The 13,797-nt window shown below is 47.2% G+C and overlaps 1 pseudogene; it reads left to right on the top strand.

Annotated features, from left to right (window-relative positions):
• The first annotated feature begins 3,961 nt into the window (after nucleotides 1–3,961).
• Nucleotides 3,962–5,953, top strand: LOC119283562 (annotated as a pseudogene).
• The last annotated feature ends 7,844 nt before the right edge of the window (nucleotides 5,954–13,797 follow it).

Genomic DNA, 13,797 nt, shown 5'->3' with positions numbered 1-13,797 from the left:
TAATGGCTAAAGTTGATGTGGGATGGCTTTGGCATCGGCGTTTAGCCCACGTCAATATGAGATCTTTGCAAAGTCTCCTCAAGGGGGACCATGTCCGTGGACTAACGAATGTTAGTTTTGCTAAAGATCGTGCTTGCAGTGCTTGTATCGAAGGAAAGCTACATGAGAAGGCTCACCCTCCCACGACTATCATTTATTCAAAGAGGCCTTTGGAGCTCCTTCACATGGATCTCTTTGGGCCTCCATCCTTCGATAGTCTTGGAGGTAGGAAGTATTGCTTGGTGATTGTGGATGACTACTCAAGGTACACGTGGGTCTATTTCTTCAAGAGGAAGAGCGAGACCCAACAAACCGTCATTGACTTTGCAAATGAAGCACAACGTCAATACAATGCAAAGATCTTGACAATAAGAAGTGACAACGGCACTGAGTTCAAGAACTACACCTTGGATGAGTTTCTTAGTGATGAGGGGATCAAATATCAATATTCCGCACCTTACACCCTTCAACAAAACGGTGTTGCGGAGAGGAAGAACCGGACATTGATGGATGCGGCAAGGACCATGATGGCGGAGTTCAAGTCTCCGTACAACTTTTGGGCCGGAGCCATCAACACCGCGTGTCATGCATCCAATCGGCTCTACCTCCGCAAGGGCTTGAACAAGACTCCATATGAGATACTCACCGGTAACAAGCCCAACCTCAAGTACTTCCGGGTGTTCGTGTGTAAGTGTTTCATTCTCAAGAAAGGTGTTCGGTTGTCTAAATTTGAGGCTAGAGCTTATGAGGGCATATTTGTTGGTTATGCTACAAACTCTCATGCTTACCGTGTCCTCAATAAATACACGGGACTTATTGAGGAGACGTGTAACGTGGAGTTTGATGAGAATAACGGCTCCCAAGTGGAGCAAAGTGGCACTTGTGATGTAGGCGATGAAATTTCTCCCCAAGCCATAAAAAGAATGAGTGTTGGCTTTATCCTACCCATTGAGGAACCCCTTGTGGCCGAAGGAGAAGGACAAAGCTCCACTCAAGCAGAGCCATCACCAACCCAAGGCCCACACGCTTCCGAAGAACAACATGAAGGCCCTCATACTCAAGAACATGACCAAGGGCAAGATCACGCTCAAGACGGTGTTGACACATCAAGTGATGCCCAAGGTCAAGTTCTCTCCTCCGAGCAAGTTCAAGAACAAGAACAAGCTCAAGACGACGCTCAAGATGATCAAGTGACCACTCCTCGTCTCACCCCCGAGGAGGAATTAGAGCGTCGTGCCACCAAGGTTGCTTCCAAGCTCTCCACCAAGGATCATCTCATGACGAATGTGCTTGGAAGCTTATGAAAGGGGGTAAGCACTCATAGACAATTAGAAAATTATTGTGAGCATCACGCGTTTGTCTCTTGTGTGGAACCCCCACAAGGTCTATGAGGCGCTAGAAGATCCGGATTGGCTCAATGCCATGCATGAAGAACTCAACAACTTCGAGCGCAACAAAGTGTGGAGATTGGTGCCAAGACCGACGGGGAACCACAATGTCATCGGAACCAAGTGGATATTTAAGAACAAGCAAGATGCCCATGGGATTATCATTCGCAACAAGGCTCGTTTGGTAGCACAAGGCTACTCCCAAGTCGAGGGTATCGACTACGGTGAAACCTTTGCTCCCGTTGCTCGTCTTGAATCTATCCGCATGTTGATTGCCTATGCTTCTCATCATAACTTTAAGTTACAACAAATGGATGTGAACAGTGCTTTTCTTAATGGTCCCATTAATGAATTGGTTTATGTCAAGCAACCCCCCCGGGTTCGAGGATCCCTACTTTCCCGATCATGTGTATCAACTCGATAAGGCACTCTATGACCTTAAACAAGCCTCACGTGCGTGGTATGACCACCTTACCGAGTTGTTACAAGACCGTGGTTTCGAAGTTGGGCTAATCGACCCCACTCTTTTTACTAAGAAGATCAAAGGGGAGTTGTTTGTGTGCCAATTATATGTTGATGATATTATCTTTGGTCCCCCTAATAAAGCTTTCAATGAGGAATTTGCTGCTCTCATGACCTCAAAGTTCGAGATGTCTTCCATGGGAGAGTTGAAGTTCTTTCTAGGGTTCGAAGTGAAGCAAAGAAGAGAAGGAACCTTCATCAATCAAGCCAAATATACTCAAGACATGCTCAAAAGATTCAAGCTAAGTGATGTCAAGCCGGCTTCCACTCCCATGCCCACCAAGTGCCAACTTGACATAGATCCCAATGGTAAAGCGGTGGATCAAAAGGTATATCGCTCCATGATAGGTTCCTTGCTTTACCTTTGTGCATCTAGACCGAATATCATGTTGAGTGTGGGAATTTGTGCACGTTTTCAAGCTGCACCTAAGGAAAGTCACTATGTGGCGGTCAAACGAATCTTTCGATATTTGGCTCATACCCCAAACTTTGGCCTATGGTACCCAAGAGGAGCAAACTTCAAGCTTGTAGGGTATTCGGATTCCGATTGGGCGGGAGACAAAGTGGATAGGAAGTCCACTTCCGGAGGGTGCCAATTTCTTGGTTGCTCTTTGGTAAGTTGGTCTTCCAAAAAGCAAAGTTATGTGTCTCTCTCGTCCACCGAAGCGGAGTATGTGGCGGACGGTAGTTGTTGTGCACAACTCTCATGGATGAGGCAAACTTTAAAGGATTACAGTGTCATTTGTGACAAAGTGCCTCTTTGGTGTGACAATGGAAGTGCCATCAAGATCTCTCTCAACCCGATGCAACACTTCAAGACGAAGCATATTGAGATTCGGTATCACTTCATCCGGGATCACATTAGGCGAGGAGAGATCAAGCTCAACTATGTCAACACTCATGATAACCTTGCAAATATCTTCACGAAGCCCTTAGATGAAGCAATATTTCGCGAGTTAAGGCATGAGCTAAATATCATTGATTCGAGCAATGTTGCTTGAACCCTTGCACACCCCACCATACTCAACGTGTTGTCCTGTTTAGATGTAGGCATGGACATAGGGGGAGTGATGTTCTCTCAATGAACTCTCCCTCCCCCCATTATCTTGTGAAATCACAGCCTCGAGTATGAAGGTGCAAGCTTTGACAGGGCCCCTATACTACCCCTACCAAGCAGAAGGGTAGTTTTTCCACTCCCAGTGCATATAGTCTATGCTACCAAGAATCCCCGGGAAGCCCCTGCTGGCATTCATCGTCAACAAGCGGGCTGTATCTTCAGCGTTTGGCTCCGTCAAGTACTCAAGGCCAAACACTGCAATCACAGCCTTGCAGAACCTGTACATGGAGTCTAGGCACGCAGACTCGCTCATACAGACGTACTCATCAATGAGATCACCAAGAACTTCGTATGCAAGCATCCAGATAGCTGTAGTGCATTTCTGATAAAAGGAGAAGACAATCTTTCCAAGGGCATCATCCTTGCACTCGAAATACTTATCGTATCCGAGCACCCTCTCCCGAATACGGTTGAAAACATGCCTAGCCATACGGAAATGGTGCCGTAATTGATGATGTTTGAAGAGCGGGTTGGGTGTCTCGAAGTAGTCCTTCCAAAGAAGGAAATGGCCGCTCTCTTGGTTGCGATTCAACGCCGGAGTGTGCCCCGGAACAACGGCGACTACCTACTAAGGTGGTCATGGACGACCAACACAACAACCACCATCTCCTCATCGTCGGATGAAGAATCATATGAGTCACAAAGGAAATTATGAAAAAACAACTCGTCGGCAGAGCCCATTTGTACCTTGTGGGCAAAACGTCGAACAACTTGGGGGCGTCGTCGAAGAAGCAAGCCGACGAAGAGACGAACGCCTCCCCTGGACCAGGTAGCTGGCCTGGCGGCGCCCGACGAGCTTGCCAGCGTTGTCAAAGGAGCTGGCCAGGGGTGCGGGGCCGAGGTGGTGCTTGCGGCGACTTTGGGGAAGAAGCTGCGGTGGTCTGGCGGCGAGGCGATGGTGGCGGCGACGTGGGAAGGTGGCGTGCCGCGGGAGAGGTATGTGGGTGCGGACTACTGGCGAGGGCACCGGAACTGGGTGGCGGCGACAGGGTGGGGACGGTCGAGGGCTTGTTGTCGATGGGAGAAAGAGAATGGCCTATGTGACACCGACTGGCGGGCCAGGCAGGTGGAGGAGTAGGCGCGCGTCCGTCTCGTGTCCACGCCGACTCAAATGAGGGCCAAATATGGACCAGGAATGGGTCGTTCGGCGGACGAAAAGCGGGCGCACGTCCGTTTGGGTTGACGCGTTGAGCCGATTTTTGTGTTTGTTTTAATCCAAACGAATACGTGCGGACGAAATGGATCGACGCGTTGGAGTTGCTCTTAGAGGGCATATTTGCACATCAAAAACCGTTCATATAATCATATTCTCACTGCATACCAGTATAAAAGGATAATGTGCTACCTACTTTTTGTGTGTGTATTTCTCAGTTTCTGGAACACGTACATTTAAAGATGGGCTTTGCATTTCTTAACAAGAAAAACCCAAAGATGGAATGTTTAAGCACGTAGGATTAATGTGGTAATGCACGATCTTTGTGCTCCCATGAATTGAGGCAATCCAGAGAGATATAAAATGGCAGGAGGAAGAAGAAGCCAGCAACATCGATCGTCCCTGTGAGCATTTGCTCTTGCGCTTCTTGACACTCCAATTTGCCAGAAAGAAGCAAAGATCCATATTTGGTAGCAATGGCAGCGTCGAGGTGCAGCACCACCGTCGTCTTGCTCGTCGTGGTCACGGTGGCGGTGGTGGTGGCGGCGGCGCTGATGCAGCCGGCGGAGGCGGCGACGAGGCGCCGCGCCGACACCCGCGTGCTCTGGTACCCGGGAACCAGGCAGCGTAGCCCCAGCGGCTTCCGTGGTTTCCCTCGCTCCAGGCTGTCGCCGCCGTCCGCGGGCAGGCTAACCCCGCCGTCGCCCAGCGGCAGGCCGATGACGCCGCCGCCGTCTCAGGCGCAGGCGCCGCCGGCGCCCATCTCGCCCCCGTGCACCGCCGCGAACCCGCAGCCCGGCTTCCCCGGCTTGCCGGTGGGCTTCGGAGGGTCGTCGCCCTCGCCGCCGTTGGCGCCGACGGACTGCGTGACGCCGCTGGCGGGGCTGATGACGTGCGCGTCGTTCCTGACGGGGAGCGAGGCGGAGACGCCGACGCCACAGAGCGAGTGCTGCGGCGGGCTGGGCATGTTCCTCAACAGCTCGGCGGCGGCGGACGACCGGTCGCTGCGTTGCCTGTGCCCGGTGATCCTCGGCGACGTGAACCGCATGCTCCCCAAGCCCATCGACCCCGTCCGCATGATGTACCTCCCCATCGCCTGCGGCGTCGTCCTCCCGCCCCAAGTCCTCTTCATCTGCTTCAGTACGCCAACGCCATTAATCTCTCTCCCTCCCTCCCTCTCGCTCGCTCTCTCTTTCTCACTCATGATGGATTGATTGATGATGATGATGATCTTGGAATCTATGCAGCTGGGCAGCCGACGCCGCCGGTGGTGAACCGGATTCCCGACTCCTGGAAGACCTCGTCTTCTTCAGGTCAACTACTCACTCACTCACTAATACAGTAGCACTTCTCAAAGTGGAAAAAATCCATACTGCTCTTGCATGGTTAAGCTCGATTGCTTTCGGCTGAATTCTGATGTCTCCATGTGCTGTGCAGCCTTGTCGCCTTGAGTTGGTGCCGACGATCGGATTTGGTTACTGCTCATCACGCAGGCACAATTTATCTCGGGACGTACTCTATCTATAAGTTTAATCAATTAAGATTACAAACGTGAGAAACTAGCTGGTTACTACCAACTTTGCAGCCATCAGAGTGGTCGACGCATCATGTGCCAGTTGTGGTGTAGTATTACTGATCGATGTAATAGCTATAGCATGTTTTCCTTTATCTTATTGAGAATGTAAACAAAAATATAAGAGCAGATTGCACCGAAGGGAGTATTGTCTCACACTATTTACATGGGTTTTTCGTTTGATGATCCTATAATGCCCATCTAGCCCTGGCTTGTGTTCAGTAACTTAGTATTTAATATTAGTGTGATGATGAATGTCCTGTCATGACGTTTTGGTCTAGTCAAAGAGCTTTGACCATCTACTGGACATTTCCTCCACAATTTTGGCCCTTCTCCATGTCACTTACATGTGGGATCCACCCGAGTAAAAACAAGAATAAACTCTCCCCCCTCTCTCTATCATTTACATGGGGACCCAAACTTAAAGAGGAAAAGAAAACTCACCCTTTCCACATTTTACAGGTGAGACCCACCTAAAAAGCAAAAGAAATATCAAATTTGCTAATTCTCATGTGGATGAGATTTAGTGATGTCTCATCCAAATTGTCCTCCTCATGATCTGGGGTGCCGAGATTCGTGCATTTTCTCTATCCCGGTTGCCAGCTCAAATCGGATGTATCGCTAATAGAGATAAATCAAGATCCTTACACTCATCATAGAACATTTTATACTGTAACCATTTGAATTTATAGAGGCTGATAACTTTCAATGTAGATCTGGCCAAATTTTTATAAAATTTGACTTACAAACTTAATATTGGGAGTAAAAAGGAAGAGAAAGAGTAAAATCAAAGAAACATGGAAACATGTATTACAAGTCTTTTAGATAGGCAAGATACTCCGCTTCTTCCCCTGATCTTTCTTTCCCTCTTCCCGCCGGGGTTCCCCTAGCATGCTCGGTGGAGGCTGCTGCCCTGCTGCTGGTACCGTAGAAGATTCCAACGCGCCGTACATGCGAACAAGCCGCACCCAGAACGCCAGGAGCCCGACGATGAAGACAGCCACCACGCAGATGCAACCGGCCAAGACACGGGTGTCCTTGACCTCGGTGGCCAGGACGGCGGACACCATGAGACCCAGGACGCCGACGCCGAAACCGTAGCCTCCTACGTCGCGAAGCTTCTCGACGACGGTCACCGGCGTGCGCGGCAAGAACAGTTCCGCGTAGGACTTGACGAGGAAGAGCACCGACCAGTAGGCCTCGTACGAGAGCACCAGCGGCAGCCGCCATGGGACGATGCTGAAGAAGAAAGGAGAGCGTCCTGAAATGTAGGCGTAGATCATGGTCGCGGTGATTCCTACAGGGCAGACAATCTGGGCGACGACGGCCATCACCCACCTCTTGGTACGGGATACGTGTGCCAGCGACTCCCCGAGCGTCGTCGCAGGCGTAGCCATTGACTATTCCGACGAGTTCTGCGTTTTCCACGGTGTTATGGAGTACATGGTGTGTGTTATATAGTACTAGTACATGGGATGTGTATATGGGAGCAATGCAAGTCTAATTCGGATCCCTCGAATATATATGGAAGGAAAAAACTAACGACATACGTGTGGCATTTTGTACATCGCCCACACGTATCCTTTATCACTTATTTTGTCACATGCGAACAGATGACATCAACAGGAATCTTTTTTGTTTTCAGTTTAAAAATGTTTTATCTCCTAATTAAAAAATCGAATTAAAAATTCGTTTTCACCATTAAATCCGTCTCGATGAGATTTTCAAAACTAGACCCCATGTTGATATGTTTCGACGAATTTTTTTTTGCTCCAAAGTTGCCATAATGTTTATACTATAGTTGTCATAGTGCTTAAACTAAAGTTGCCATGTGACAATTTCAGTTTGTAGAGCATGACAATTTTAGTATTTTGATGATAGCAACTGTAGTACTTTGCCATGAAAGTTATTTTTTGTATGAACCATGGCAATTTTAAGTGTATGTATCATGGCAATTTTAGTTTATGGTTCATGACAAGTCTAGTTTCTTAATTCTCCATTTTATAAATGTCAAAAATAACTTTTAAATGTAGAAGAAAATATCTGAAACATATGATGGCAAGTTCAGTGTAAACACCACGACAATTCATGTGCAATAGACATGACAACTTTTAACCCTAAAAGAAATTCGTCGAAATATATTGATATGAGATCTAGTTTCGAAGATCTCGTCGCGAGGGATTTAATGGTGAAAACGGATCTTCAATCGGATTTTTTATTTAAAAGATAAACATTTTAAAATTTGGAAATCCAAAAAAATTTCCACATGCATGCAGTGATGTGGCACATTCTGTGTATTATAAGGCATGTGGGCAGATTTCACTCGCACCACACGTGTGGGCGTTAGCGTTGTCCTATATGGAAACAATGAAAATGAAAACGCGTCTCACTTCGACTCCTCCAAGATACGGATTCAGACTCTTCACTCCTTGAATATATTATGAACAGAAATAATGAACGCGCGTCTCGTTTAGACTCCTCCAATATATGGAAATAATGAAGGCGCGTCTAGGTTGGTCTCCTCAAATTTATGGGAACAATGAACGCGTGCGGCTAATGTTTGAAAAATAAAGACGGAGGAAAATTACCTAAATACTAACGGCCTCCCACACACCCCTAAGAGCGAACCGCGAGCTGACCACACTAAACGGTTCACTCCGGATTGTCATGCGCCGGCAGCTTTGGAGGGTCATCGCCATCGTTGCCGACAACCTGCATGACGCCGCTGGCAGGGCTGATGACGTGCGCGTCGTTCCTGACTAGGAGCGAGGCGAAGATGTCGTCGCCGCAGAGCGAGTGCTGCGGTGGGCTGGGCATGTTCCTCCCCATCGCCGCAGCATTGTCCTCCCGCCACAAGTCCTCTTCATCTTCTTCACGCCATGGCCAGTTCTTTTAGGCGCCTTAAAAATTAAGTTGCCTCTTTTCAACTTAAAAAATAAGCCACCTTCTAAGTTTGTTAAGACTTCTAAATTAGTTATCCCATAACTAGTTTAGAAGTCCCAATGATCAAGAGAGGCGGCTTATGGGAAAAGCTGGGGAGGAGGCGTCTTGTTTTTATGCTGCCAAAAGCACCGGCCCATGATCTCTTTCCCTCACACACACATGATGGGTTGATAATGATGATCTTGGAATATGTGCAGCTGGGCAGCCAACGCCGCCGGTGGTGAACCGGATTCCTGACTCCTAGAAGACCTTCTCTTCCTCAGGTCAACTATTCACTCACGTTGAGCAAGGTAGAGCTACGTGGTACTGACCGAGAGGTCCTCCCTCGTTGCTCCCGCGAGCGACGGGGAGGGAACCCTAGCCGTCAGCCCACTTTCCCCTCCTCTCGCCCTCCCTCCCCCGCCGTCGCCGGCAGGCGCTGACGGGCAAAGCCCGGTCGGCGCGGCGGCGGAGCCGTTTTTCCTCCCTGCCTTATAACTGTTGGCGTAGGACAGCAGAGTTGGGCGGCGGCATTGTGCTCCCGTGGGGCGCAGTGGCTCGCCGACGGACCTGCTGGGCGGTAGTGGGGTTGTCTTCTGGCGGCGTATCGGTGACCTGGGGCTCATGAGGGGTGCGGAGGCTGCGACGTGCTCGATTCAGCCGGGCGGAGGCGTGCAGGTGGCTGCAGGCTAGATCTATTCGGCTCTGGTTCTAGTGGCCAATGCACGACACAGGGAGTGGTTGGCGTCTCTATTCGCAGATGCTGGGGGTGTGGCTGGGTGGTGGTGCACGCGAGGTGACCGGGGACGGTGCTTGTCTTCTGGGGCGGCACTCTCCTTGGCAGTGCGCAGTGTAGGCCGCGAGCGGCATAGGCCGGAGCCTACGGGCGTCCCTTGGGAGACGGCGGTTGACGGTGATGGTGGTGCGGCTGGCTGTTTGAGGCCGCGCGATGGTGGTGCTGTTTGTTGGGGAACGTAGCATGCAATTTCAAAAAATTTCCTATGATCACGTAAGATCTATCTAGGAGATGCATAGCAACGAGAGGGGGAGAGTGTGTTCACGTACCCTCGTAGACCGAAAGCGGAAGCGTTAGGTTAACGCGGTTGATGTAGTCGAACGTCTTCACGATCCAACCGATCTAGTACCGAACGTACGACATCTCCGAGTTCAGCACACGTTCAAATCGATGATGTCCCTCGAACTTTTGATCTAGCAGAGGGTCGAGGGAGAGTTTCGTCAGCACGACGGCGTGGTGACGGCGATGGTGATGTGATTCGCGCAAGGCTTCGCCTAAGCACTACGACGCTATGACCAGAGGAGTAAACTGTGGAGGGGGACACCGCACACGGCTAATGTAACATCCCAAAATTCTAAATTTTAAAATGTTATATTAAATAAATAGTTTTGATTGTTTGTTTGATTGTGGTGTGGTTGCTTGTGTGAAATTGAGTGAAATTTGAAACTTTTTGAAAGTTGAATGAGAGGGAATGAAATGACTTTCCCAAACTTTCACCTTGCATTTATGTTCTCCACGAATTAAAATTCATTTCATCACAAAATCCTAGAGTGAAGATGATATGACTTCTTCCATTTAAATAAATGAAAAGGGTTTTGAAAATATTTGAATTCCACATGAAAATATTTCAAATTCGAAAACTTTATGCAACTCAATGAGTTTCATGAGAGAAGATAAAATGACTTCTTCAAATGCTAAGAAAGAGAGTTGGAAGTTTCAAATAATCAAACTGAAAGTCCCTTTGAAGTTATTTTGAAAACTCACTTTCAATTTGGAGTTATTTGGTTTTATTTAAATTACTTTTCTCCAAAAATAGAATATACACAAAATAGGGTAAAATGATTCCCTACATTAGAAAAATGGAGAGAAATGAGTTTGAAATCATTTTGGTGTTTTAAAATATTTTTATTTGGTTTTTCAAATGAACCAGTAGTACTGTTTGCTTTATTAAATTTGTGTGAAATTTATTTGCTGCTAAAAATATATTCATGTTTTAGGAAAAAAAATCTGAGAATTTTCATATATAATATGCCTATGTAAAATTTTATTTTTATTTTCATTATTCAATTTTTCCTTTTTTATTTCTATTTAAAAACAAAAACCGCGCATGCGCCTGGAACTAACTATCGCCCACGTGCGCAACATAGTGGCGTCGGGCATCCCATCATTTTTTTTTCTCTCCTACATGGGCAGGCCGAGGCAGCCATTTTTTTTCACTTTGGCCGAATTTTATTTTAAAAACAATGAAGCGCGGGCGGCCCGCCGAACACTTTTAGGGCCATGCGAACATCCAACCCAAAAATCATCCATTGCGGGTTAAATTAATATTTAGGTTTGACTAGCTTCACAAAAAAATTATTATTTTTTTTCGACGGGACTTCTGAAAGTTGTCTCCTTTCTTCGAAGTCATTTTTTTCTACCTTATAAAAGTATCTTTTTTTTAGTATTTTTATACCCCGTAGCTTATTATTTCTATACTAGTACAGTAGAATAATTAGATTACCAATTAATTTTTGTATTTATACATTACATCTAGAAACTTTTAGCCGTAACTATTTTTCTTCCGTAAAATAGCTTGGCCCTGATTTTTCAAATAGCCATAACTTCTTACTCGTTCATTCAAATTAGATAAAAACCAACACCTACATTTTTGTCTTGATTCCACATATATAGTGAATCTATCGAATAAACTTTTTGCAATTTTCGAATTTCAAAATTTGTTCAGATTCATATTCAAACTTCTTTTGATCGTATCTTTTTTCCGTAGCTCCGTCTCCAATGAATCCAACTGCATCGGATTCGTATTGAAATAATCTTTCCGTTCACACAATTAGTGTCATCTTTCCAACATATAATTTTGATCTTAGCCAGTTACTCTACTAGCCCACCAAAGAGTTGTTACATGACATTTTAAGCAGATTCAATGCCACGTTGAATTACTTGATCCGTTATTTTTAATATAGTAATTCTTTTTCCTACATGTTCATATTGACTTCCTACATCCAGTAGCATCATTAGTTTCAACTTTTGATCTTTTCAAATTTGAACTCGAAGCTTCACTTGATCATATCTTGTAATCTGTAGCGTTTTTTCAATTGATTCATTTTTCAAATTGAATCCCTAGGCGTAATCTAACATCTTGAGTCATCACCACACTTTTTCACTGAAATTAGAATATGATCTTGCAAAATAATTTGATTTGGTTCCTTTGGAGTTTTCACAATCTTCATTTGCATTTTCTTTTTGGCCTTTGAGTGATTGCTTATGTGTGGATAAAATTGCCTACTTACGACAGATTGATCGGAGTGTGACGAGTAGAACTATCTGGAATTATGATTGCGAAGAATCTTCATCAACAGTACAAGGCAAATTCACAATTTGATCATATTTTTTCTATACCCAATTTTTACTATGCATTAGTTCACACCCTTACAAGTTTGGATGAGTAGGATTGGGAATTGGGACTTTGCTATGTAGTTCATGAGGTAGGAACCTATGATCCTTGAAACACCTAGGGATTATTCGTTATGTCATATATTGCTTAGCCATTGTCGTAGACGGGGATTGGTATGTGTGATTCATGCAAGTTATGAGAGAAATAACAATTAACGGTAACTTAAGGTGGCAACATCAACACACATCTGGATGGAATGGTTGGGGCACCCTGGAGAAACCAGTGGTTTGCCCAGGCACCTGGAAAACTAGTGCTTGCCCAAGGGGATTCCGGAGGACCCATGAGATCACCCTATGGAATGCCACCCAGGCTCAAAGGAATCATACGAAATTTCATGCCTAGAAACTTGTAACACCCCGGATGTAACTTGTGTAACTCTGACTCTTGCCATTTTCGGCTTTAAGTTATGAGATTCCCTTTGTGGTTGGGTTTTGTCTTCGTTTTGCATTTTGTTCATGTCATGCATTTTATATCATGTCATCATGTGCATCGCATTTGCATTCGTGTTCGTCGCATGCATCCGAGCATTTTCCCCATTATCCGTTTCGCAATCCGATACTCCCACATGCACCCGGCACACCCCTCTTGTCTCTTTTCGTGAGCGGGAGCTAAACATTCTCGGAATGGGCCGAGATTTGTCAAGTGGCCTTGGTACACCACTGTTAGACCGCCTATCAAATTTCGTTCCATTTGGAGGCCGTTTGATACTCCAACGGTTAACCGGGTAACCGCAAAAGCCTCTTGTGTGTTGCAGCCCAACACCCCTCCAAAACAGCCCAATAACCCATCTAAACCATCTCCATGTTCTCCATCGTCGGATCACGATCATGTGGGCGAAAACCGCACCTCATTTGGACACTCCAAACTCCACCTACCTATAAATATGTGCACCCATCCAAAATCTCGCAGTCCAAACCCTAAATTTCATCTCCCGCCGCCACCGGACACGTCCGCCCTCACCAGACAAAAATCGTCGCCACCCCGTAGCCAACCGGGACACGCCGCATGGCACCCCGGCCACCGCGCGCCGCCGGCCCGCGAGCCCACGGCCGGCCCGCCCCGGGCCCGACCGCGCCTCGCCGCCCGACCGCATCTCCGCCGCCGCCCATCCTCTCCGCACCAGCCGCTGACCGCGCCCGCCGCCGCCTCACTCCGCTCCAGTCGCCGCGCCGCCCGCGCCCTCCGCAACCGCCAGCCGCCCGACCGCCAGAGGCCGCCACACTGGTCGCCCGCCGCCGCCCGGTGACCCCCCGACCTCCAGCGCCCTCGCCTCCATCGCCGGCCATCTTCTTCACCATCTCCGGCATGTTACTCCGGCCATCCTCGAACTACGTGTGAAACCCTAGATCTGGAACTCGCGGGGTAATTTTCGTCTAAGTCCTTGAACCCTAACACTTGTATGCCTCCTTCTACATGTCATATCTCGGTGCTCGGTGCTCCAAATCATGCATATGATATGTCAAATTGTTTATCTCGTTGAGCTATTCATGTTAGCAGTATTTCCATGCATGTTACTGTCCTTTATGAAGCCATTTTCATTGATGCAAGAGTGCTATAAAATGTTAGCTGCTGGTACTTATCAGATCCTGATGATTTGTCATTTTTGTTGCATT

Source organism: Triticum dicoccoides, chromosome 4A, assembly GCF_002162155.2.
Source record: "Triticum dicoccoides isolate Atlit2015 ecotype Zavitan chromosome 4A, WEW_v2.0, whole genome shotgun sequence".
Lineage (NCBI taxonomy): Eukaryota > Viridiplantae > Streptophyta > Magnoliopsida > Poales > Poaceae > Triticum > Triticum dicoccoides.
Note: the sequence above shows the minus strand (reverse complement) of the source record. Positions and strands in the feature narration are given on the sequence as shown.